The following is a 27,031-nucleotide window of genomic DNA, read 5'->3' as shown; positions in this document are numbered from 1 at the left end:
TGCTTGTATGACTAGCTAGTATAGTCAGTGGCATATCCGTTTGGGGCATTTTTTCTGTGATTTATATAATTATATTTTCATCCGCACAATGCTCAGTTTTGTGTAGGATGCCTTTGTGGTGCATGTGGACCGCGCCAGCATCCTCCATTGTACGCATTTTTTTGCTGGGGATGGTCGTTTGCTGTGGTCCACATGTGGTGGGACTGCTCCCCCAATTAGAAACACGCTACAGTGTTTGGGGTTTGAGCAGTTCCCCCATATTTGCCACTATATTTCTGTGATTTTGTTTTTTATGGGTTACCTATATTTATCACATCAGACATGGGTTATCTATATCACATCAGAAATGGGTTACCTATTGTTATCACATCAGACATGGGTTACCTATTGTTATCACATCAGACATGGGTTACCTATTGTTATCACATCAGACATGGGTTACCTATTGTTATCACATCAGACATGGGTTACCTATTGTTATCACATCAGACATGGGTTACCTATTGTTATCACATCAGACATGGGTTAGTTTGTTGAGGACTTTGAAGCAGATTTGCCCCAGATCTCACCTACATTTCAAAGGGTGAAATTAGCACAAAAAATATGCACAAACAATTGATATTGTCACGATGGGGAGTGGGGAAACCCCCCACCGTGTGGTGTCAAAGGGTAAAAGGGGATCAGCCTGGCAAAAAGCAGTAATAAGGGAGCAGGTCACCTCCTACAGCGTCCCTAATCCTCTCCCTGACTCCTCACCGTATGAGCGGACCCCGATGGTAAGACGACTCATACTCAGGATTCCAAGAGACCCTAAGTCGCCCTGGTAATCCCTCACCAAGGAGCAGGGAAGAGACGACCTGTTCATCCCAGTAATGGAGGAACAGGAGTCTCTATCTGAGGCCAGGCTGCAAGGAGAGGGGAACACATACAGCCTAAGGAGATGGCAGGTAAGCGAAACCAATAACACACTTACCTGCTACAGACACACTGACTGGAACCCGTGCACTAGTTCTGCTGTCCACACCAACATTAAAGGACACAGCACAAACCACACAGGAACCCAGGACACCATAGCTGCAATAACATGATACAGGGGAATGTCTAGTAAACATGCTGGACACCAAACACCACCAGACATGTAACACCAAGCTAGACATACAAACACCCTGAACATAACCCACTCCATACAAATAAGGACAGGAAGGGAAAGAGACACCGGGATAACATTGATGACCACAAGGGTGGCCCTCACTGGACAGATGGAACACCCTGGACTGGAGCAGAGCTCCAGCACCAACCAGTACAACTGACTCCAGCCAGGAAACCACAGAAGATATAATCCAAGTGACCACACCCACTCAGGGAGTTAACCCTTTCAGCACCAGACAGAGGGAGGCTACAACTTAAAGGGGAAGTGCACACACAAGCAAACACGTAACCACCGGCAACAGCATGCGTGGCAACTATGTCATGGCAATCACCCAGAAGGCCAAGACACTGCCACCGCATGCTCTCACGGCAACACATTGCCACAGGCAACCGCAAGTGTGGCAACAGTGTCACAGCGTACACCATAGGCCGTGACAGATATACTGCAGATTTCAAAATCCGATTGTCATCATCAAACATGAGCTAACTCGTTTTATCATTGTCAGATGTAACTGTTATGACAGTGGGTGTAAAACCACTGTCAATAAACAGATTTTATTTTGGGCTACTCCTAAGGGCATTATCCTGGCAGTGCCCTGGTTTTCTCCCTTTACAGGGAACCTGTCAGGATAAACATGATGTTTGAGCTCTAGGCATCATATTCGAGCAGGAGGAGCTGAGCAGAATGATATATGATTTTGTGGGAAAAGATTCAGTATAACCAGTATTAAATCCCTATGCTCTATCAGTGATTGACAGCTATGTCTGTATGCACAGTCATAGAGGGCAGGCTGTCTGGCACTGGTAGGACCACCTCCTTGACTTTAAAGCCGAGATTGAGCAGAGATATTTTTCCTATAAAATTATTTACCAATCTGCTCCACTCCATCTACACTTTAAGGGGAACAGACAAAACCGTAGTCAGGGATAGGCCAAAGTCAGGTTGGGCAGAGTACAAACAATCTGATGAACAGTCTAAGGTCATGGCAGACAATGATGGGTCAATACAAAGGTAACATCTGGGAGCAGAGGATCAGAATCCAGGCTTTGGAGAGTACATGGGCAGACAAACAAAAGCACACCTTTGCTGAAACTTAGCAAGCTATGAACCTATTGCTCAGGCTTCTTTCCAATAGGTTTTTAAAGAGGACCTTTCACTACTCCTGACATGCCTGGTTTAATAGCTTCATGCATTCCCCATGTAAAAATAATCCTGGAGTATCTATTCTTAAGGCTGTATGTTCTGCCATTCCTTTATTATTTCTACTAGAACTTATGAATAAATTGCTACCAGTCTGCAGTAAGGGTACAGAGGGGTGGTAACAAGTTGGGGGTATGTACCTGCACAGTCTGAAAATGACTGCACTGATTTGATAGAGGGAGTCTGTGCAGGTACACGCCCCCAACTGGTTACCGCCCCTCTGTACCCTTACTGCAGACTGCCAGAAATTCATTCATAACTTCTAGTAGAAATAATAAAGGAATGGCACAACATGGAGCCATAAGACTAGCTGCTCCAGAATTGTTATTACATAGGGAATGCATGAAGCTATTAAAACAGGCAGGCCAGGAGTGCTGACGGGTCCTCTTTAAATACAAATGTATACAAAACTCATATACCATGCAGTGTACATTTCTTTTTAATAAGAGTCAATGGGAAACATATGTAACCATGTAGGCATATAGTTGCATACTTCTGGTGCCTATGTTTGGCAGTTGTTTAAATTTTTCTACCCGCTTTATGTGGTTGCAGCCTAAGACCAGACACACACGAGTGAGTTGAATGTGATAAACTTGTAGCGTGTCAGTTTGAGGGCCCGTTCTGGCCTCCAATCCTCTGACAGGATCCGACAACATTACCATCCCACAGCATCTACTGAATTACACTGACATAATGCTGTCAGTGTAATGCAATAGGTTTCAGAACTCTAAGGCCCCTTGTAGACGAGCGTGTCCAAATGCGTTGCGGGTGCGTTGCAGCAAACCCGTGAAGTAGGTACCCAATTGCAGTCAGTTTTGACTACGATTGCGTTCCGTTGTTCAGTTTTTATCGCGCGGGTGCAATGCGTTTTGCACGCGCGTGATAAAAAACTGAATGTGGTACCCAGACCCGAACCTCTTCACAGAAGTTCAGGTTTGGGTTCAAGATTGTGTAGATTGTATTATTTCCCCTTATAACATGGTTATAAGGGAAAATAATAGCATTCTGAATACAGAATGCATAGTAAAATAGGGCTAGAGGGGTTAAAAAAATTATAATTTAACTCACCTTAATCCACTTGTTCGCGCAGCCGGCATCTCTTCTGTCTTCTGCTTTGAGGAATAGGATGACGTCACTGCGCTCATCACATGTCACGGAAAGGTGTACAGGAAACAAGACAATGCAAAATGAATATATGACTCACTGGATCCAAAACTAAGGAACAAAAGGGAGACCCCTGCATAAGACCTGGCACTCTTCCTGACTGCTCAGCCTATGCGAACACCCCAATGGTGGATGATCACATATCCTCGTACCTCGACTATCTAACACCTGAACACCCTACAATAGTGAAGGGACACGACCACCGGCTCCCTACAATAGACACGGAGGGAGTCAGGGTCACCTGGGATCCAGCAAACAGAAAATCACAAATGAATGTACAGCACTTATCTTGTAGAAGACTGGGAAATAGGATCAGCATGCACACACACTCCAGGAAGTTGTATAAACCGCACACTAATGCATTATGGGGAGGAATTTAAAGGGATGCAATCAGTCCAACTACAAGACAGCTGAGAGAGGCTAACGAGATGAGGAACTGAAAACCAAAACAAAGAAAGCTCAAGGAGGAGGTTCTGAAAGGCATCTGTCAGAGCTTCTCAGATGTCTGGTTGTGACATCACATGGTCCATCACATGATCTTTTCCCATGGTGATGGATCATGTGACGGACCACGTGATGAGCGTAGTGACGTCACCAAAGGTCTTTTTCCTTTGCACAGCAAAGATGAAGACAGGGCCAGGCTGCGCAAACAAGTGGATTAAGGTGAGTTAAATTATTATTAATTTTTTAACCCCTCCAGCCCTATTGTACTATGCATTCTGTATTAGGAATGCTATTATTTTCCCTTATAACCATGTTATAAGGGAAAATAATAGTGATCGGGTCCCCATCCCGATCGTCTCCTAGCAACCGTACGTGAAAATCGCACCGCATCCTCACTTGCTTGTGAATGCTTGCGATTTTCACGCACCCCATTCACTTCTATAGAACATGCTGCAATTTTCACTCAACGCACAAATGATGCGTGAAAATCACTGCTCATGTGCACAGCCCCATAGAAATGAATGGGTCCAGATTCAGTGCGGGTGCAATGCGTTTACCTCACGCATTGCACCCGTGCGGAAATCTCGCCCGTGTGAAAGGGGCCTAAGGGTTACACAGCATTATAAATCAGAACGGGACCTCTCACTGACACACGCTGCAAGTTTGTAGCATTGAACTCGCTCGTATGTGTCTGGCCTTTGAAGTATTCTTGTTCGGCTACATGACGTAATGTGCACCAAGTGTTGAACACTGGGGATGTAGTAAAATAGTGGTAAATTTGATGGTGAGTTATTCCTTACACTCTGTAAATTTCCAACCTTACCAGCACCAAGGCAACCATGTAATTATATCTACTTATGCTTAACAGAAGGCATCAAGCACTCCTCCAGCATCCGTTCACTTCCTCTATATCTCACATACTGTATGTTCTTTCATCCAAATTGCTAAAACATAAACTCAGTCATCCATATTATCTACTCCAAACATTCACTGGGTGCTCATTTGTCCATATTAACCTGTTGTATTTTCTAGTTTTTAGCATATTTTTCTTTGCAACTCTAAAACATTGATGTTTTAATTAAAGGAGACCTGTTACATTCAACTTGCAGTCCTGTCAGTTGGCAGCATGGGATAAAGCAGAAGGAGCTGAGCAGATATTTATGATTGATTTGTATGAACTGATTCGTCTCATGAACAAGAATTTTTCACCTGGACATCTTGCCTGGCCCTGACCATCTTGCACCTGCACCACTGCTCCGTGATCAGACCAGATGCAATATTCAATGTGACCGGATCCTTTAAGAGGATCTGTAAAATGGTCATAATTAGTGATGAGCGAACTTCTGTTTTAAGTTCGGCGTCTAAAGTTCGGCTTCCGGTTAGCGGAGAATCCCGATATGGATTCCTAATACCGTTGTGGTCCGTGGTAGCGGAATCAATAATGGCCGATTATTGATTCCGCTACCACGGACCACAATGGTATTAGGAATCCATATCGGGATTCTCCGCTAACCGGAAGCCGAACTTTAGACGCCGAACTTAAAACAGAAGTTCGCTCATCACTAGTCATAATAGGTTAAACCAGAGGGCAATCCTTCAAATAGGACTGCTCAGGAGGAGCTGTGCCTACGTCATCACTTGCAGGTGCAGTTTTATTATACAGCGAAAACCCCACTCTAAGGCCTCATGCACACGACCGTTGTTGTGTCCCGTGTCCGTTGTTCCGTTTTCCGTGATTTTCTGCGGACCCATTGAATTTGGAAAATGCACCATTTGTCATCCGCGTCCGTGATCCGTGTTTCCAGTCCGTGAAAAAAATATGACCTGTCCTATTTTTTTCACGGACAACAGTTCATGAACCCATTCAAGTCATTGGGTCCGTGAAAAAACACTGAGGCACACAAGATTGTCATTCGCGTCCGTGATCCGTGTCCATTTTTTCTATCATTTGCAAGGCAAACTTGACTTAGATTTTTTTTCTATTTCCTTTATTTCTGGTGATCCTCCAAAAATCAAGGAAGACACACGGAAACAAAAACGGACACAGATCACGAACAACGGAATCCTGTTTTGCGGACCGTGAAAAAATACTGTCGGATTCAGCAAAAACGCTAGTGTGAAAGTAGCCTTAGGTGTAATGGAAAGATTTGCCCTTGTTCTTTGTTTTTGACAGACATCTGGTTTTGGCTCACAATCACTGCTGCAAAACACTGACCAAACACTGACTGTGTGAAAGTGGTCTAAACCAAGATCGGAGATAGCTTTGATCCTGGCTGTTTAACCTCTCAGATGTCACAGTCAATGCAAGGGGGGCCCACGTGATGTGATCATTGGCCTCCAGGTCTGTCATATGCAGATGCCTATTACTCTCTGCCAGAGACAAGGTCTAATAGGTGCTCTGTCAGATTTACAGTAACATATATTATACATTGCAATACAGAAATATTACCGTAAATAAAAATAAAATTACGCTCCGTTTTTTGCATTCCGTATACGGAACCATTCATTTCAATGGATCCGCAAAAAAAAAAAAAAAAAAACGGAAGGTACTCCGTATACTTTCCGTATTTCCGTTTTTACATTGCATTCGAAAATAGAACATGTCCTATTATTGTCCGCATAAAGGCTGTGGTAATATTTAGAGGGTGTTGTGGGCAGTTGTAGGCATAGTTAAAGTACGTACACATGTTAGGATACGTAAGGGAATGGAGCATTAAGTAAGGAGACGGAGCCAGAGAAGTAGGCTCTAATTTTCATATTAATTATTAATATTCAGTATTACAATGGAGAATGCAAAACAGGCAAGTTTGTCCTTCATAAGAAAGACTACCCAGGATCTTCTGTACACTTGGAGGTCTCTTCTATTTTAGGGTTCCTGCACACACAGCTGATCGCTAAAATGCCACTAAAGCCGCATGTGAAGAAGAAGAAAAAAACAAGCAAGTAGCCAGCAGGCACTTTTGTGTTCTGCATTTCATATTTCCCATAGACTTCTAGCTAACATCTGAAGCACAAAAGTGCAGAAAAACAGTACAAAAATGTGTGATATTTTTCCAATAAGCATTGATGAGGCTGATTATACAACTGCACTAAGACAGTTGATATCTTCAAAACCTGAAAGATATTCCCTGAATTTACCAAGATATAAACTAGTACTTTTTGGTGCCCCGTGGTTTCAGCATTATTCCTGTGAAATGGCTTGACATTTCCAGCTGTCACACAGCTTGACATTCAGATGTTCAGTGTGGTTAAACGGCATAATATTTGTCCTACGAATATTCACTGACCAAACAAACAAATGGAGATTGATGCCCTGCAACAGATTTTTTCCGTATGCTAAGACATCTTCATTTTACAGTTTTAAGCTTCTTCTCCAGATTCCCTGTTTCATAAAACTGTCCAAAACTTACTTTGTGGCCCAGTTTACCAGGACACCCATTCTATTGAAATATAGTATTGTTGTAAAAATTGCATGCGAAACACAATTTATGGGGTGCAAGTAACAACAGATGTTTCATAAGGCCTCTCACTGTTCCTGTTACGTGCCTGGAAAACCAAGTCCTGCACTGAGGCTGGAGCTTCCAGCTGGTACTGCAGAGAAGAGCAGTCTGAATACCGGGCATATTTACACTTCCCAACATGATCTGTCCATAACTAAACTCATTATTTACACTTATAACACTCTTTATTCTGCCTCTCACATCTGTCACACTGCAGAAGTCAAGATTGAATGGTTTATATAAAAAATAAGAAAAAATCGACGTCAGCAATATTATTATATCCAGAGCCGGACTGGAGTGCCTAGGGCCCACAATAAGGTTACATTCAAATATTACCTGATTATACAGCAGCAAGGTGCTGCAAGATTGATTATGGGGGTCCCTGCAGTGACTTTGAGAAGACAGGTCCCTGAGAAAAGAGAACACTGGCTGGCCACTAAAGGTATCTGTGTTGGTTCCATGTTCATATGTGCCCACATTGCTGAGAAAAATTATGCTTTAATATATACAAATGAGCCTCTAGGAGTAACGGGGGTGTTGCCATTACACCTAGAGACTCAGCTCTCTCTGCATCTGCCGCCACCTCTGCACTTTCATTGACAGGACCAGGCAGTGAAAACATGTCAATCAAAGTGCAGGGGGAGTGGCAGTTGCCGAGAGAGCTGAGCCTCTAGGAGTAACGACAACGCCCCTGTTGCTCCTAAAGGCTTATTTGCATATGTTAAAACTTTAGCAATGCGGGCGTATACAGTATGAACATGGGACCAACATACAGGTCCTTCTAAAAAAATTAGCATATTGTGATAAAGTTCATTATTTTCTGTAATGTACTGATAAACATTAGACTTTCATATATTTTAGATTCATTACACACCAACTGAAGTAGTTCAAGCCTTTTATTGTTTTAATATTGATGATTTTGGCATACAGCTCATGAAAACCCCAAATTCCTATCTAAAAAAATTAGCATATCATGAAAAGGTTCTCTAAACGAGCTATTAACCTAATCATCTGAATCAACTAAACACCTGCAAAAGATTCCTGAGGCTTTTAAAAACTCCCAGCCTGGTTCATTACTCAAAACCGCAATCATGGGTAAGACTGCCGACCTGACTGCTGTCCAAAAGGCCATCATTGACACCCTCAAGCAAGAGGGTAAGACACAGAAAGAAATTTCTGAACGAATAGGCTGTTCCCAGAGTGCTGTATCAAGGCACCTCAGTGGGAAGTCTGTGGGAAGGAAAAAGTGTGGCAGAAAACGCTGCACAACGAGAAGAGGTGACCGGACCCTGAGGAAGATTGTGGAGAAGGACCGATTCCAGACCTTGGGGGACCTGCGGAAGCAGTGGACTGAGTCTGGAGTAGAAACATCCAGAGCCACCGTGTACAGGCGTGTGCAGGAAATGGGCTACAGGTGCGCCATTCCCCAGGTCAAGCCACTTTTGAACCAGAAACAGCGGCAGAAGCGCCTGACCTGGGCTACAGAGAAGCAGCACTGGACTGTTGCTCAGTGGTCCAAAGTACTTTTTTCGGATGAAAGTAAATTTTGCATGTCATTCGGAAATCAAGGTGCCAGAGTCTGGAGGAAGACTGGGGAGAGGGAAATGCCAAAATGCCTGAAGTCCACTGTCAAGTACCCACAGTCAGTGATGGTCTGGGGTGCCATGTCAGCTGCTGGTGTTGGTCCACTGTGTTTTATCAAGGGCAGGGTCAATGCAGCTAGCTATCAGGAGATTTTGGAGCACTTCATGCTTCCATCTGCTGAAAAGCTTTATGGAGATGAAGATTTCATTTTTCAGCACGACCTGGCACCTGCTCACAATGCCAATACCACTGGTAAATGGTTTACTGACCATGGTATTACTGTGCTCAATTGGCCTGCCAACTCTCCTGACCTGAACCCCATAGAGAATCTGTGGGATATTGGGAAGAGAAAGTTGAGAGACGCAAGACCCAACACTCTGGATGAGCTTAAGGCCGCTATCGAAGCATCCTGGGCCTCCATAACACCTCAGCAGTGCCACAGGCTGATTGCCTCCATGCCACGCCGCATTGAAGCAGTCATTTCTGCAAAACGATTCCCGACCAAGTATTGAGTGCATAACTGAACATAATTATTTGAAGGTTGACTTTTTTTGTATTAAAAACACTTTTCTTTTATTGGTCGGATGAAATATGCTAATTTTTGGAGATAGGAAATTTGGGTTTTCATGAGCTGTTATCACGATCGGCGTGACTATCACATACGTGACACAGAGGGAGGGAAAGAGGAAGGCCCTGCCCAAGTGAGAGGGAAGGTGGTGACCCCTGACTCACCTTGCGGCTGGCACCTGGCTGCCCTGACGTCCCTAGACGGGTTCCTCACCCGTACGCCGATCACGTGCCTAAAACCCTGGCTTTCCCTAAGATGAGCCCTAGATAGTGAACAGGGCGGTGGGAACACTAGTCCGCACCACTAGCTCTAAAGGAAAACACCAAGGGGAGGACAGACAATACAGACTCAACATATAATCCCAGGTGGGCGACAACAGGAGACAACAAAAAGCCCAACAGGGATCCGGAGGGTAGCACTCTGGAACAACAACCAGGATTCACAGCTCCAGTGGGTCAGTATAGAAGTCCAGGCAGGAAGCTCTATAACTGGCAACTAGAGAAGTGTGAGAGGAGAATATAAGGAGGTTGGGAGTGGCAGACAAGAAACAGCTGAGGAGGAGAAGCTACGGATCCCTGAGTGAGACAAAAAGGATAGCAAGGCAAACACAGAAAACAATCACTAAGAAACAACGTGATCTTTAGACATAGAGCGCGCAGCCACCCGCTGCGACTTCCTGACCCCGGGTATAACGGAGTCAGACGTGGCTCTTGACACCCTCGTGACAGTACCCCCCCTTTCACGAGGGGCCTCCGGACACTCAGGACCAGGTCTCTCAGGATGAGAGGCATGGAAAGCCTGAATTAACCTGTTGGCGTTTACCTCTGACGCTGGAACCCACATTCTTTCCTCGGGACCGTAACCCCTCCAATGCACCAGATACTGAAGAGAGCGGCGGACCCGACGAGAATCAACAATTCTGGATATTTGAAACTCCAGATTACCATCCACAATAACAGGAGGAGGTGGCAGCGGTGATGGTTCTAGAGGTGGAACATACTTCTTGAGTAACGACTTATGGAAGACGTTATGGATCTTAAAAGTCTGAGGTAGCTCCAGGCGAAAAGCCACAGGGTTAATGACGGCTACTATTTTAGAAGGACCAATAAACCTAGGGCCCAGTTTCCAAGAGGGAACCTTCAACTTAATATTCCTAGTAGACAACCACACATAGTCATTCACTCCTAGGTCCGGACCTGGCGACCGTCTCTTATCGGCCATGCATTTATATTTACCACTCATATTTTTCAAGTTAGCTTGCACCTTCTGCCATACCGATGAAAGAGATGAAGAAAACCGTTCCTCTTCGGGAACCCCAGAAGACCCCCCCTCTTTGAAAGTACAAAATTGGGGATGAAAACCGTATGCACCAAGAAATGGTGACTTGCCAGTGGATTCCTGACAGCGATTATTTATGGCAAACTCGGCTAACGGTAAATATGATGACCACACCTCTTGGTTTTCAGACACAAAACACCTTAAATATGTTTCTAGGTTTTGGTTGGTACGCTCAGTCTGTCCATTCGACTGAGGATGGAAAGCTGAGGAAAAGGACAAGTGTACCCCCAAACGGGAACAAAAAGCTTTCCAAAACTTAGAAATAAACTGGGTTCCCCGATCCGAAACCACATCGGAAGGGACCCCGTGAAGCTTCACGATTTCACTGATAAACACCTGAGCAAGAGTCTTAGCATTAGGAAGTGCGGGTAGCGCAATAAAGTGTACCATTTTGCTAAACCTGTCTACTACTACCAAGATAACTGTTTTACCCGCAGACAACGGTAAGTCAGTGATGAAATCCATTGACAGATGTGTCCATGGCCTATTGGGGATGAAAAGTGGCAATAAAGACCCTGCTGGACGTGTATGAGAGACTTTCGCGCGTGCACAAGTAGAACAAGTAGACACGAAATCCATTACATCCTGACGCAACCTTGGCCACCAAAAACGACGAGACAATAGCTCCAAGGTTGCTTTACTACCCGGGTGCCCAGCAAGTGCCGAATTATGATGTTCCTTTAATAATTCAAGACGCAGGTTTAACGGTACAAACAATTTCTCTGAGGGGCAAGAGGCCGGGGCGTCCCCCTGGGCCTCTAACACCTTTCCCTCTAGAACAGAGTGTACAGCAGAGACAACCACTCCTCTTTGTAAAATAGGTACCGGATCACTAACATTACCCCCTCCAGGGAAACTACGAGATAATGCGTCTGCCTTGGTATTTTTTGCCCCAGGACGATAGGTGATTACAAAGTTAAATCTGGTAAAGAATAGCGACCACCGAGCTTGTCTAGGGGTGAGACGCTTAGCCGATTCTAGGTACAGAAGGTTTTTGTGATCCGTAATCACCGTGACGGGGTGGATTGCTCCCTCTAAGAAGTGACGCCACTCTTCAAACGCCAGTTTAATCGCCAACAGTTCCCTATTTCCAATATCATAGTTCTTTTCTGCTGTAGATAACTTTTTGGAAAAGAAAGCGCAAGGACGCCATTTGCCAGGAGACGGACCCTGAGACAATACAGCCCCCACTCCCACCTCTGACGCATCTACTTCAACAATAAAAGGCTGGGAGACATCAGGTTGAATTAGAACAGGTGCCGAGGTAAATCTCTCTTTTAGAGAGGAAAATGCAATTTTAGCGGCGTCAGACCATTTAGAAAAATCAGTCCCCTTCCTAGTCATGTCAGTAAGGGGTTTAACAATCACTGAATAATTTTTAATGAACTTTCTATAGAAATTTGCGAAACCCAAAAACCGTTGTAGAGCTTTAAGGTTCTCAGGAAGATCCCAATCTAAAATTGCCTGGACCTTCCTAGGATCCATACGGAAACCTGAAGCAGATAATAGATATCCCAGGAACTGTATTTCCTGAACGGCGAAGACACATTTTTCAATTTTCGCATATAATTTATTCGTCCGTAGGACCTGCAGTACTTGCCTGACATGTACTTCATGTGTTTTCAGATCAGCCGAATAAATTAAGATATCATCTAGGTATATGACTACAAACCTGCCGATGAGATGACTAAAAATATCATTAACGAAATGTTGGAAGACAGCAGGGGCATTGGTCAGACCGAAAGGCATGACTAAATTTTCATAATGCCCCTCAGGGGTGTTAAAAGCTGTCTTCCACTCATCCCCTTCCTTGATACGAATCAGATTGTAGGCCCCCCTAAGATCAAGTTTGGAGAACCACCTAGCACCCGCAATCTGATTAAAAAGGTCAGGAATGAGAGGAAGAGGGTATGGGTCTCGGATGGTTATTCGGCTTAGCTCACGGAAATCTAGGCAAGGACGCAGGCCCCATCTTTCTTTTTAACAAAGAAAAACCCTGCAGCCACGGGTGAAGAAGGGGGTCTGATGTGTCCCTTAGCCAGACTCTCGGAGATATAATCTTTCATGGCTTGTCTCTCGGGACCCGAAAGATTATACAACCTGGACTTGGGTAATTTTGCACCGGGAATCAGGTTAACCGGGCAATCATAAGGACGATGAGGTGGTAGCTTCTGACAACCCTTTTCAGAAAAAACGTCCTCAAAGTCCGAAATAAATGTAGGTAGGGAAGCTATGGAGGCGATTAAGCAATTGTTATTTAAGCAATTCTCTCTGCAATGCTCACTCCACTCCAATATCTCCCTGGCCTGCCAATCCACCACTGGATTGTGCGCTACCAACCAGGGAAGACCCAATACCACAGGAGAGGGAAGGCCCTCCAGAATGTAACATGAAAGACACTCATTATGGTGGTCCCCTACCCGAAGGTGTAAGTTATGGACAATGTGAGTGAGGTTTCTCTGAGACAGAGGAAGGGAAAGAGGAAGGCCCTGCCCAAGTGAGAGGGAAGGTGGTGACCCCTGACTCACCTTGCGGCTGGCACCTGGCTGCCCTGACGTCCCTAGACGGGTTCCTCACCCGTACGCCGATCACGTGCCTAAAACCCTGGCTTTCCCTAAGATGAGCCCTAGATAGTGAACAGGGCGGTGGGAACACTAGTCCGCACCACTAGCTCTAAAGGAAAACACCAAGGGGAGGACAGACAATACAGACTTAACATATAATCCCAGGTGGGCGACAACAGGAGACAACAAAAAGCCCAACAGGGATCCGGAGGGTAGCACTCTGGAACAACAACCAGGATTCACAGCTCCAGTGGGTCAGTATAGAAGTCCAGGCAGGAAGCTCTATAACTGGCAACTAGAGAAGTGTGAGAGGAGAATATAAGGAGGTTGGGAGTGGCAGACAAGAAACAGCTGAGGAGGAGAAGCTACGGATCCCTGAGTGAGACAAAAAGGATAGCAAGGCAAACACAGAAAACAATCACTAAGAAACAACGTGATCTTTAGACATAGAGCGCGCAGCCACCCGCTGCGACTTCCTGACCCCGGGTATAAGGGAGTCAGACGTGGCTCTTGACACCCTCGTGACAGCTGTATGCCAAAATCATCAATATTAAAACAATAAAAGGCTTGAACTACTTCAGTTGGTGTGTAATGAATCTAAAATATATGAAAGTCTAATGTTTATCAGTACATTACAGAAAATAATGAACTTTATCCCAATATGCTAATTTTTTTAGAAGGACCTGTACACTCACCTAAAGAATTATTAGGAACACCATATTAATACGGTGTTGGACCCCCTTTTGCCTTCAGAACTGCCTTAATTCTACATGGCATTGATTCAACAAGGTGCTGATAGCATTCTTTGGAAATGTTGGCCCATATTGATAGGATAGCATCTTGCAGTTGATGGAGATTTGAGGGATGCACATCCAGGACACGAAGCTCCCGTTCCACATCCCAAAGATGCTCTATTGGGTTGAGATCTGGTGACTGTGGGGGCCATTTTAGTACAGTGAACTCATTGTCACGTTCAAGAAACTAATTTAAAATGATTCAAGCTTTGTGACATGGTGCATTATCCTGCTGGAAGTAGCCATCAGAGGATGGGTACATGGTGGTCATGAAGGGATGGACATGGTCAGAAACAATGCTCAGGTAGCCCGTGGCATTTAAACGATGGCCAATTGACACTAAGGGGCCTAAAGTGTGCCCAGAAAACATCCCCCACACCATTACACCACCACCACCAGCCTGCACAGTGGTAACAAGGCATGATGGATACATGTTCTCATTCTGTTTACGCCAAATTCGGACTCTACCATTTGACTGTCTCAACAGAAATTGAGACTCATCAGACCAGGCAACATTTTTCCAGTATTCAACAGTCCAATTTTGGTGAGCTCGTGCAAATTGTAGCCTCTTTTTCCTATTTGTACCGGAGATGAGTGGTACCCGGTGGGGTCTTCTGCTGTTGTAGCCCACCTTTCTTTCCCATTCTGACATTCAGTTTGGAGTTCAGGAGATTGTCTTAACCAGGACCACAACCCTACATGGAATGAAGCAACTGCCATGTGATTGGTTGACTAGATAATCGCATTAATGAGAAATAGAACAGGTTTTCCTAATAATTCTTTAGGTGAGTGTAGATGGGGTACAGTGTTTCCCAGAGACCAGTGACTGACAGAAGAGATGCATACAGAGCCTTATAAACCTTCCCAAAATATAAATACAAAACGGACACCCAATGGAAGAGGATAGTCAATGTTGCTGCCAATGCCATGTAGCCATTGTTAAAGTGCTTGTGTCAAGTATTGAAGTTATTCCATATCCACATAATCAATGAGGATCAAACTGCTGGGACCCTCACCGATCCCGAGAACGGAGCAGCAGGTTGAGCTCCATTCAGTTTCTATTTGCTGTATTAAGTTAGCAATCCCCATAAGTATTTCACTGTTATATGAGTTAGGCCTCATGCAAATGGCCGTATCAGTGTTTGAAGTCCACAAATTGCTGATACTGGCCTGTGCATCCCGTATTTTTCTTTTCCGCAGGTTCCCCAAATGGACAAGAATAGGGCAATTTCTTTTTTTTTTTTTTTTATGCCCGTAGAACAGACTTACAGATGCAGGCAACCCATGTATGAAATGAATGTGTCCCCATCTGGTCCGCACAAAATGTGGATCGGATGCGGGCCGAAACTACAGCCGTGTGCATGAGGCCTTAGTCTGATGGAACCTTTAATGATAAAAAGGGACTACGCCTATTGTGGATGGCACTGCGGTTGATGGCACAAGTAAAGGTGGACATACACATTCAACAGCTCTTGGACAAATGACCTTTTGGCTAACAGCTTTCTCTTCTCCCTCCCAACTTTCCCATACACACGCTATTTCAGATCAGCTGAGTGTTGTTGTGCCTTTTCATAGGTAAATACATTGATATCCAATTCATTTTAGTCAAGATGGATGTTCATTGCCTTTAATAGCCATGCTCGACTATAGTTACAATTTTGTATGTCTTGAGTAGGCCAAAGTAAGGTCGCACAAAGGTTTCTGCTTTTTAGTGTTATTCTTCTCATGAATGTACCAGTCTGAGAATAATTCTCCTTGTCTACTTATAAATTTATGACGGAAGATAAAGATAAGCTCTATGCAGCTGGTGATAATTACCTATACAATTAGGTATTTATTAATGAAGCAAAATATATGATATGTATGTATTCATTTAATGAGCCTTAGTTAGTCCTTAGCATAAGACAATCAGTAGTATATATATATATATATATATATATATATATATGTTACTTTATATTATATTGTTATATGTTATGAAGACAAAATGGGAGAATATTCGTCTCTAAAAGAGTGTCTGTAAAGATGTGTGTTTTTTAACAATTAATCACATCTTTGGTATCACAGGAGGTACTGATATCTCTGTGAGAAAACAAAGCCATTCATATCATTATGGTCCATAAATCAACAATGTAAGAAACATTCAGAGAGACGCCTAGAGGTCTGTCTCTTATTGCTACAAGTGTCAGAATTAATCCCTATAGCTTTGAATTAAAGTTTCTAAGGTCAAATGTATAGAATACGTTTTATTCAGACTTACATAAGTTAACCCTTTATACTATGATGCAAATAGCTTATACAGCAGTGCCACCTAGGTATCAGTAGGTGACATTACAACAGTAGAAAAAGTGCATTCTGGGTAAGGTTATGATGTCACATTTTGTATCAATGGCCACGCCCATCCGACAATGATTGGAAAGTTCCAAACTAGGAAGGTGTGTCTAACTGATAAGTTTGTGATCATAAACCACACAAAGAGGGTAGAAGAAAAAGAGGATGAAGGACATAAGTTGAGCTCTCTAGAGAGGTCTATCAAGATGAAAGCCATGATGAGATGCGCTATGATGGACCACACAACTTACCTAGGAGCAGAAGTGAGATTCCTACTAGGACTTGGTAAGAGACACAGAAAATGATATTTCATTTTATAAAGACTAATTAGATAGTGTGGGTGAAATTATACCCTCTAGATTGGCAAATAAATAAATTCATTAATTGATCATCTCCATATTGAGATGTAGTCTTAGGATATTGTGAGACTTCACTCTACCTGTGTCACGAGGGTGTCAAGAGCCACGTCTGACTCCGTTATACCCGGGGTCAGGAAGTCGCAGCGGGTGGCTGCGCGCTCTATGTCTAAAGATCACGTTGTTTCTTAGTGATTGTTTTCTGTGTTTGCCTTGCAATCCTTTTTGTCTCACTCAGGGATCCGTAGCTTCTCCTCCTCAGCTGTTTCTTGTCTGCCACTCCCAACCTCCTTATATTCTCCTCTCACACTTCTCTAGTTGCCAGTTATAGAGCTTCCTGCCTGGACTTCTATACTGACCCACTGGAGCTGTGAATCCTGGTTGTTGTTCCAGAGTGCTACCCTCCGGATCCCTGTTGGGCTTTTTTGTTGTCTCCTGTTGTCGCCCACCTGGGATTATATGTTGAGTCTGTATTGTCTGTCCTCCCCTTGGTGTTTTCCTTTAGAGCTAGTGGTGCGGACTAGTGTTCCCACCGCCCTGTTCACTATCTAGGGCTCATCTTAAGGAAAGCCAGGGTTTTAGGCACGTGATCGGCGTACGGGTGAGGAACCCGTCTAGGGACGTCAGGGCAGCCAGGTGCCAGCCGCAAGGTGAGTCAGGGGTCACCACCTTCCCTCTCACTTGGGCAGGGCCTTCCTCTTTCCCTCCCTCTGTGTCTCATATGTGATAGTCACGCCGATCGTGATAACCTGCAGAAGAATCATGACTCATAATTTAGCAAAGCATTAAATGATTGCTTTTACATACATATATATATATATATATATATATATATACACACACACACACAGTCAGGTCCATAAATATTGGGACATCGACACAATTCTAACATTTTTGGCTCTATACACCACCACAATGGATTTGAAATTAAACGAACAAGATGTGCTTTAACTGCAGACGGTCAGCTTTAAATTGAGGGTATTTACATCAAAATCAGGTGAACGGTGTAGGAATTAAAACAGTTTGCATATGCTCAATCGGATTCAGGTCAGGTGATTGACTTGGCCATTGCATAACATTCTACATTCCACTTGCCATTTGATTCTTCTTACTCGCTCTCTTCTTCAGTGTACCTGTTTTCTCTCATAATAGGTTGAATATGTTTGACTACTTCTGTTTTCCTTTCCTAAGATAACCCATTTGATTCTTCTTACACGCTCTCTTCTTCAGTGTACCTGTTTTCTCTCATAATAGGTAGAAATACTAAAAAGAAATAATGATTTTTGAGTGTTTCCTTGAAATTGACATTCTCTGTTGGCATAGTTTATAGTTTAGTGTACTGTATATGTTTAGAGACTATAGTTTAGAGCAGGGATGCCGAACCTGTGGCCCTCCAGCTGTTGCAAAACTATAACTCCCAGAATGCTCAGACAGCCTTCAGCTATCAACCTACAGGAGGGCATGGTGGGAGTTGTCGTTTTACAACAGCTGGAGGGCCGCAGGTTGGGCATCCCTGGTTTAGAGTATTTGCAAAGTGTGAAAACAGATTGTGTGCCTCCAACCGGCTTAATCCACTTGCAACAGGTGAGGCTAGGGATAACACTATCAAAACTATGTCCCTCATCTCGACGACAAAGCGTTCCAACTCACCACTTTGCCTTTTGACAGTAGATGCCGAAACGGCATTTGTTAGAGTGAGCTGAAGGTTCTTGGAAGCTATTTTATGTCAATTGAGCCTGGGGCTTAGGATGCAGGAGTAGATCCAGGCACTTTATCATAACACCTCGGCTCAAATTAGAGTCAATGGGTCCTTCTCTACCTCCTTCCCTATAGGAAATGGGACTAGGCAGGGCTGTCCTCCCTCTCCTTTCCTATACATTCTGGTGATAGAGTCTGTGGCCAACACTCCAAGACATAAATCTTCTGTCTGGGGATTAGAGGAGGGTGGGATGGTGCATACAATGTCCCTATTTGTTGACGATCTCCTACTTTTTATCCCTTCACCTAGGATAGGTCTACTCTCTATCCTCCGGGAGTTTACAGTAGATTGAGATATTTTAATATTAATGTACATAAGTCTTAAATGCTCAATATCACCCTCCCTCTCTCCGAGGTGAAACACCTAAGTGAGGTCTTCCCATTTCGATGGCAGACCAACTGTTAAATCCATGGGCATTCATTTACCCACTGATGCCTTAAAGGCTATTTTCTTGGAGCTGGAGTCAGATCTTCGCAAATGGGATTATTTGTCCCTTTCATGGTTTGGGAGGGTGAATGTTCTTAAAATGGATACTCTTCTTAAGCTTATTTATTTTTTACAATCGTTAACCCTTGCCCTTCGCATGTCCTTTTTGAGTAAACTTAAGTGACTGACTTCTAAGTTTTTGTGGCAGAGTTGTAGGCCTAGACACATATCCCAAGGGTAAGTTCGGATGCCCAACTTTACTCTTTATTATAGAGCCAGTATTAGTAAAACTATTCTGGACTTATTTAATCACAGAACTGACAAACTTTGGGTCCAGATGGAACACGCGAGCGACAGATGGATCCCCTCTTTTGGAAATGCTGACATCTTTGTTAAGATGTTTGGCCCTGGGATGTGGACTTATCACCACACCAGACACGCTTCTTCCCCTAGTAGGCAATCCACTTTTCACCGACACATTATTGGAAAAATGACTCTTCTCCTCCCCTCCTGACTCTAGACTGCAAGATATAATGAAGGATGGTACTCTTCCCCCCTTTATCTGACCTCCTACCTGACAGGAACACTTCACCAGGCACATGGCTTAGGTATCTACAATTAAGGAGCTTTATTTCACATAGTCCACACTTATCCATTTGAAAAGCTGTGCTTCTCAACTACCACAACTGCTTACAGGATTTCAGTGTTATATGGAATGTTGAGGGATGGAGAGAGAGACGAGTACTCTGGCTTTTCTGAAAGCATGGGAGAAGAAGTTACAGACCTCTTTCACAGAAGACCAATGGAATATGGGTTTTGATTTACTCACAAAAAGTCCATCTCATGTCGATTCCAAGAAACAAATGATAAGATCCTCTACCACTGGTACATGACACCTGTACGACTCCAAAGGATCTTTACGCAAACCTCGCATTTTTGCTGGAGATGTGGAGTGGCACCGGGCTCCATGCCACATATATGGGATTCACAAGGGTCTTCTTGGATTCTTTCTTATGGCAATGCGAAGTAAATCCCTAGACTATGGAAATCCACCGCCCCTCTCACTGGGTCGAGGCCCTTAATCAGATCATGAGAATAGAGGAACTTAGAGCCAAAGACACTCAATCTCAGTAGACTTTTATCAAACGCTGGAGGCCATGGTCTGATTTTAGGACCTCTCCCGGTTATACCGGTTGGGTGACGGGTAACACAACATGATAAATTAGATATATGAGCTGAATACCTGCGAGGGAGGCACGGGCTGCTGAGTATCTTCCTATCCCTATTATTCTAAGTTGCTGCTGGTTATGTTATATTCCCAGACCTTGTCCATTGTACTTTTATATTGTTTATGTCCTTGAGATGTTTATTTGTTCTGTTTTATAACCCAAAATTGTCTGCATAGATTTGATTTCTATTTGCCTTTGTTCTTGTTGTTCTTAGTGCATTATTGTACATGCAGGCTGGTTCAATAAAAACTATTTGACCATAAAACAATGATGAAATTCTTGCTCTCAAAACCTTTGTAGAGTGTGGGACTAATATTGTTATGTATTTAGCTTGTGACATTTGGATAATCTTATCTTGTGGATATTCAAATTAGAAATTACTTACTTTATTATGTTTGTGAACTGTGCCCCATCAATAAAAGTTTGTTATTGAAAAACATGGTGCTTTGGCGTATATAGGTGAAACTATATTAATCACTGAATGTTTTAGTGGAATGTTTTGTTTGCTGAGGATTTTTGTTACATGTGTAATACATTGGAAACATTATTTGTTGATAACACATTTATTGATCTTCTGAACGATACCCAACCTTCTAAAGCCATATAGCTAGATTCTGCATTGCCCTGAATTGTGTAAGCCAGAAGCCTAAGAGAAGCAAGTATGTTAGTGTAGGTCCCATCTTTTGTTGGTAGATGTGCCTGACACAAGGATTGCCAACTAAACTTTTATTTTTTCTGGACAATGTATCCAAAAATCACAGACAGTCAACATTTTTTATGGACAAATTGGAAAACTATGTATAATGTTTAATGTGGATAAGTGCAAGATAATGCACCTGGGGCGTAAAAACCCAAGGGCAGAATATAGAATATTTGACACAGTCCTGACCTCAGTATCTGAGGAAAGGGATTTAGGAGTAATTATTTCAGAAGAGTTAAAGGTGGGAAGACAATGTAATAAAGCAGCACGAAATGCTAGCAGAATGCTTGGATGTATAGGGAGAGGTATAAGCAGTAGAAAGAGTGAAGTGCTTATGCCGCTGTACAGAACACTGGTGAGACCTCACTTGGAGTATTGTGCGCAGTACTGGAGGCCATATCTCCAGAAGGATATAGATACTCTAGAGAGAGTTCAGAGAAGAGCTACTAAACTGGTCCATGGATTGCAGGATAAAACTTACCAGGAAAGGTTAAAAGACCTTAATATGCATAGCTTGGAAGAAAGAAGAGACAGAGGGGATATGATAGAAACTTTTAAATACATAAAGGGAATCAACTCGGTAAAGGAGGAGAGCATATTTAAAAGAAGAAAAACTACCACAAGAGGACATAGTTTTAAATTAGAGGGGCAAAGGTTTAAAAGTAATATAAGGAAGTATTACTTTACTGAGAGAGTAGTGGATGCATGGAATAGCCTTCCTGCAGAAGTGGTAGCTGCAAATACAGTGAAGGAGTTTAAGCATGCATGGGATAGGCATAAGGCTATCCTTCATATAAGATAGGGCCAGGGACTATTCATAGGATTCAGATATATTGGGCAGACTAGATGGGCCAAATGGTTCTTATCTGCCGACACATTCTATGTTTCTATGTTTCTATGAACTATAAAGATTATAAGTAATACATGTCTAGAGATCAGATACTAATACTAAACACATTACCAGAGTTTACTGTGAAGTCCAAAATGCTGAGAATTAAAATCAAAATTGACCTTCTCAAGTACCACCAACCTAAAAAAAAAATTACAGACACATCTATTTTTTTTCACGGACACTGCAAAAAAGTCCCTTATATTTACGCACTGTCCAGGAATTTCTAGACGGTTGGCCACCCTGATTGTGAGCAAAGAGCTTCTAATTTTCATATAGCAAGTATGTAATAATGCAATCTGCATTTATTTGTGTTTTCAGTGTTTGCATGTGCATAAAGCAGTATGCTGCTTTTGTAGTCCTTGTTTGCTTTTACATTGCAGTAATAGTAGTGTGCACCTGAACCCCCCTTTTTAGACATAGGTTGGAGATACTGATCTAATTATCTTTTGCATGATAGAGAGAGAGCGAGAGAAAGAGAGAGAGACAGATAGATAAAGATAGATACATACAGATGTAGCCAAGCTAAAATTGACTCTGATAACAAATCACAGTGTTATCTCGTGACCAGGGGCGTAGCTAAAGGCTCATGGGCCCTGGTGCAAGAGTTCAACTTGGGGCCCCCCTCCCTTCACTCAGCGCTGGTACACCTAGCTTTTCTGCTGCCCAAGGCAAATATTGAAATGCCCTCCCTCCAGTTCTACTGTTAAAGGGGTTGTCCTCTTTTTAGAACTGATGACCTATCCTCAGGATAGGTCATCAATATCAGATCAGCCGGGGTCCTCCGGTACCCCCGACAATCAGCTGTTTGAAGAGAGGGCAGCGCTCATATGAGAGCTGCTTTCTCTGTTCTGTTCACCTGCTTGCCGTAGCATTTGCAGTGATGAGCAGGTTAACAGAGCAGAGAAGGCAGCGCTCATACAAAAAAAAAAAAAAGCGGACAACCCCTTTAAAGACATACTTAGAAAACATTACATACAGCGCTACAGAACATACAGGGTCATACTGCCCCACATATGTACCTCTTACATCCAGTGACTTCTCTTCTCTGATGTAAACATTCTATTTCCTCTTTTCTTGTCAGACCAAGCCATGGTGACTTCTTTCAGCAGCGCCTCATCTCTGCAGAGTTTAACAAACAGAAATCTTACTTTCCTACTTTTCCATCATCCTCCTCACCTTCTCAAAACCCAATCCTGCCACCCCCAATACTGTGCCCACTGTGCTCCCCAATACTTTCCCGCAGAAACAGTTCCCCTGAAAAGACTGGTACCACACAGAAAACACCCCTTTATATTGTGTGCTAGTACAAAAAAATTCCCCCTTCCTTTCAGATCAGACCCCCATATAAAACCCTAAATGAGACCCCCCAATCTCAGACCAAACCCCCTTTAGACCTCTATGTCCGACCCCATATAAGACCCCAGTTTTAGACCTCAGATCAGACCCCGACCCAATATCAGACCTCAGAAAAGACCCCCATTAGACCTCCAGACCCCCATTAGACCTCCAGACCCCCATATCAGACCTCTAGAACCCCATTAGACCTCCAGACTCCCACTAGACCTCCAGACCCCCATATCTGACCCCCATTAGACCTCCAGACCCCCATATCTGACCCCCATTAGACCTCCATACCCCCAATCGGACCCCTATTAGACCTCTAGACACCTAATCAGACCCCTATTAGACCTTTAGACCCCCAATTAGACCCCCAATTAGACCCCCAATTAGACCCCCAATTAGACCCCCATTAGACCTCCAGACTCCCAGTTAGACCTCTCCAGACCCCACAGTCATACCTCCAGACCCCCCATAGACCACTCCAGACCTCCATATCAGACCTCAGATCAGACTGTAAAATAATAAAGTAACTTACCTCTCCTGCCGCCACTCTTCTTGTCCTGGCTGTCTTCTCTTCTCAGGGCCCGCGCTGCAGTCACCTGACCTTCTCTGTACGTCCTGACGCTGCAGGCAGCCAGGACACAGCAGCGCTGGCCCTGAGAAGAGCGAGCAGGAGGAGGGGTAAGTACTATACAGCGTTCCCAGCGCTTCTCTCCCCCTCCTCCTGCAGACTAATGAGCGCTTTCGTTATGGAACGCTCGCTAGTATTTCCTTTATAAGATGCATTGCATCTTATAAAGGGAAAAGTACAGTACCACTTGCAAGGGGGGAGCCTGCGACCCCTATAGTTACACCAGTGCTTGTGACAAAAGCCTTTGAAATCCATTGAAAGTCAATTTAAAAAATCTTTTGCCATTGTTTACTTTCCCTGTTAACTAGGGATGAGCGAATTAAGCTTCGGATCCAAGATACAAAGTCAATTAGCTCAAAACTTTGTTTTATTGCTGTATGGAGATCCGTTAAAATGTATGGTCTCCGGCGAGGGAAATTCGTTATCACGAAGTCTCACGGGTAAAAAACTTCAGGATTTGATTTTTCAATCTGAAAACCATTTTAAAACTTGGTTCTGAAGTCGGCTTCGGTACTGAGGTACCAGTCGGTACCAAAGCCGACATTGGATTCCTGTTTTAAAATGGTTTTCAATTTTAATCAAATTTGAATGCTGAAGTTTTTCACCAAAGTCTCGCGATGAATCTCCGTACAGTATTCAAACAAAGTTTTGACCAATGCAATTTGGGATATAGGATGCTCGCTTCACTCATCACTAGTGTTCACCATCAAGCTTAGCTTGGCTACATCTGTAGATAGACAGATACATAGTGTAGGCATTCGCTCTGGTAGTTGGGATAGGCGGGTGCAATACAGAGGCAAAGTGCAAGTTCGTAATTCAAATGTCCGTGTTTATTCACGCATAAGGTCAAACAAAAAACACTCTTTGCAAGGTTGGTGTTTGTTCACACCAAGTAGAAAGTTTGTGCACAACATGAAAGGTCACCTTGTTGGCGGTTCTGCATCCAGCAGTCAAACTGCAGGCTTTAGGTGACCTGCTCTCCCAATACACAGGTCTCAGCTTTTCAGCCCAGCACAGGACTCAGTTCCCACACCAGCGATTGCCAGGGCTCCTCTGTCAGAGAGAGGTAATCACTCACAGCTGAGACTGCTTGCTGGGTTTTTTATAGGCCAGTCAAGACCCGGCCTGGAACATGGGGAGTAGTCACCCACCCATCACTTCGACTACTCCAAGAGCCGTCCCGGATCAGCTATACAGCCATACTAAAATAGCAAAGTGTCAATCAGCATTAGCTGCTGCTGACACCTGAAAATACCGGGTCTTACTTCACCGAGGCCAGGATCTTCGGTGACACATACCTTCCGTCAACGACAGACCCTTGCGCCTTCCTACAATAGTTACATATATACATGTAGATAGATAGACTGTATATATCTTGTTTAATGAAAACCACTGTAATCAAATCCTTATGCACTTCTAAAAATGTCTTCACTTTCACCCTTTGGCAGTTCCTATACTGATTTATACACAGGCAACATACACAAATTAGGAGTTAAAATTCCATTATCTTTGACATAGTTTGCAGTAAAGTGACAAACAAGTAATTAATGTGTCACAGTCTTCGTTGGTGGACAAAGAAAACAGCTTACAATTACCTTGTGACTATCTGGCTCCTGTATCTTCCACCGCTCTCCTTCAGGGATTAGCTGCTGATGAGGGCACTGTTTAAAAGTTTCACAATGTAGCAGCTGGGCTGGTTTAGTTGAGCAATGAGTTTGTAGTTCAGGAAATAACAGCAGTTACAAAATGTCCTTATCTTTCTAATTAAACTCATCTCAAAGGGCATTTGGAAAGGAAATGATATTGCCCACATAACTGATTTCTCCAAGTCTTAGCTTTTTTAAATAACTAGGATTACATTTAGGAAACCTAGCACACTCTATCAACCCTTTTAATCCTCCCTGTCTTGGTAACAGGAATGCAATAGTAAAAACCCGCAGCACTCTCCAGTCTTGATTTCAAAGGTTTATTCACCAACACTTTGCGACGTTTCGACCTGTGTGGTCTTTATCAAGCAACTAACAATGTGAACAAAGCTGAATACATATACCCTTTCAAAAAGGTCACATGACCCAATTAATTATGCTAATAGACAATTAAATATTAAAAATTTGCACCACCCCTTTCTGTGATTCTGTGCAGCTATAAGGACTATTTATCAACCAGTGCCAAACATCATATTATTTAATACATTAAGAACATACTTACTGTGATGCTCAATGTAGACCTGGGGAACATATCACTCAGGAGGCCGCACACAAGAACATATCCTATCGAGTACCGTGCTCAGTTCGGCGTTCCTTAGTATCTAGTGCGCATGCGTGCCATCTTCTATGACGCATGCTACAGCGCCTGCAGAGGACACACCCACCTGGTGCGCTCCATGGAAACAAGACTCCTCTCATCCCTGCCACTCCGTGCGTACCCGACACATGCGCGCTTGACACTCAGAGTCACCGGATCCGACGTCAGGTACCCCGCTCCTGCACAGTGTGTCCCCGGCCGGCGCTATGGCAACTTAGTAAACAGCTTTCTCCACTATCTATTGCCTCGTTTTTTCTGTCAATTTATTATAAACAACTAAGGCAGCATTTTCCACTTAATATAGTAGAGAAGCCCTCACTCATTAAAATCTTTTTTTATTACATTTGTCTGTTATTACTCATCCTCCACATAAAAGATGGGGTAATTCTGACTATTATCTACAGGGCATATAGGAATCTGTTATATACATTATACCGACTAGGTGTCCGCTACTCTTCCATGATTTAAGGACAGAGTGTCTAGTCTTATTTTAATGAGTTTAACTTCATGGTTAGTTATTTATTAAGGGCTCATATGGGGTCATTAACCACTTCTGGTCACGTGTGGGTTATCTCCTTCCCCTATAGAACCATTTTAATAACCCTAAGGGTGGCACGTCTCCCTCCATCTCTATATGGGGTCGACGTGTCCACCCCTGGTTTCATAACAAACAATTCAAGGTGGGTGAATCCTCTATTTGATAAGAGGAGCGCCCCTCCTCTATTCCAACCACTACTATCCTGCCCTGTCGGGTGC

General features: G+C 43.5%; 1 protein-coding gene across 2 annotated transcripts in view; it reads right to left on the bottom strand.

The window, feature by feature from the left end:
- Window positions 1–25,630, bottom strand: part of LOC122924476 (transport and Golgi organization protein 2 homolog) — a 197,181-nt gene extending 171,551 nt beyond the window's left edge. The window contains exons 1-2 of one of the 2 annotated variants that reach the window (XM_044275587.1): window positions 25,567–25,606; window positions 23,019–23,118 (exon numbers count right to left, since the gene is read on the bottom strand). The gene's annotated coding sequence lies outside the window, so the exon portion shown is untranslated. Of the gene's footprint in view, window positions 1–23,018; window positions 23,119–25,566 lie in introns of both variants that reach the window. The other variant, XM_044275585.1, reaches the window with a different exon arrangement.
- Window positions 25,631–27,031: the final 1,401 nt, after the last annotated feature.

This window comes from Bufo gargarizans, chromosome 1 (genome assembly GCF_014858855.1).
Source record: "Bufo gargarizans isolate SCDJY-AF-19 chromosome 1, ASM1485885v1, whole genome shotgun sequence".
Lineage (NCBI taxonomy): Eukaryota > Metazoa > Chordata > Amphibia > Anura > Bufonidae > Bufo > Bufo gargarizans.
This window is presented reverse-complemented; position numbering and strand designations above follow the sequence as displayed.